The sequence below is a fragment of the Arachis hypogaea genome, chromosome 15 (assembly GCF_003086295.3).
Source record: "Arachis hypogaea cultivar Tifrunner chromosome 15, arahy.Tifrunner.gnm2.J5K5, whole genome shotgun sequence".
Lineage (NCBI taxonomy): Eukaryota > Viridiplantae > Streptophyta > Magnoliopsida > Fabales > Fabaceae > Arachis > Arachis hypogaea.
The window spans coordinates 56,098,467-56,099,513 of record NC_092050.1 but is presented as its reverse complement, the minus strand read 5'-3'; the positions used below and the strand labels follow the sequence as shown (position 1 = coordinate 56,099,513).

Sequence of the window (1,047 nt, the reverse complement as noted above, 5' to 3'; positions counted from 1 at the left end):
TTCTTCTACTCACTTAAAGGAATCTCTATACTGTGACATAGAGGATTTCTCTTTTTTTCTGTTCTCTTCTTTTTCATATGAGCAGGAACAGGGACAAAGACATTCTTATTGAAGCTGATCCTGAACTTGAAAGGACTCTTAAGAGGAAACTAAGAGAAGCTAAAGCACAACCCTCTGGAGAGGACCTGGCAGAAATTTTCGATAAAGAAGGAGACATGGCCGAACAAAATAACAACAATGCCAACAATACAAGGAAGATGCTTGGTGACTTTATTACACCTTTTTCTGACTTCTGTGGAAGAAGCATCTTAATTCCTGCCATTGGAGCAAACAACTTTGAGCTTAAGCCTTAATTAGTTTCTCTAATGCAACAGAATTGCAAGTTTTATGGACTTCCATTGGAAGATCCTCATCAGTTTTTAGCTGAATTCTTGCAGATCTGTGACACTATCAAGACCAATGGAGTTGATCCCGAGGTCTACAGAGCTAGAATTCACAACCTAAGGAAAGCCTGAACTCTTGGGAAAAGCTGGTCAGTGCTTTCCTGGCCAAATTCTTTCCACCTCAAAAGATGAGCAAGCTTAGAGTGGAAATCCAAACCTTCAGACAGAAGAAAGGTGAGTCCCTCTATGAAGCTTGGGAAATATATAAGTAATTGATCAAAAGGTGTCCTACTAACATGCTTCCAGAATGGAGCATCATATGTATATTCTATGATGGTCTGTCTGAGTTGTCAAAAATGTCATTGGACCATTCTGCAGGATGATCTCTTCATCTGAGAACCACTACAGAAGCTCAGGAACTCATTGAAATGGTTGCAAATAACCAGTTCATGTACACCTCTGAGAGGAGTCCTGTGAATAATGGGACGCCTCAGAAGAAGGGAATTCTTAAAATTAATACTCTGAATGCCATATTGGCTCAGAACAAAATATTGACTAAGCAAGTCAATATGATTTCTCAGAGTCTGAATGGATTGCAAGCTGATCCAACAGTACTAAAGAAGCATCTTCTGAAGAAGAAGCTTATGATCCTGAGAACCATGCA

At 39.5% G+C, this 1,047-nt stretch overlaps 1 non-coding gene across 1 annotated transcript; it reads right to left on the bottom strand.

Annotated features, from left to right (window-relative positions):
* Window positions 1-577: 577 nt before the first annotated feature.
* Window positions 578-685, bottom strand: LOC112753562 (small nucleolar RNA R71). The gene has a single exon (XR_003177945.1). It is a non-coding gene; the product is annotated as a small nucleolar RNA R71 (small nucleolar RNA).
* Between the last annotated feature and the right edge of the window lie 362 nt (window positions 686-1,047).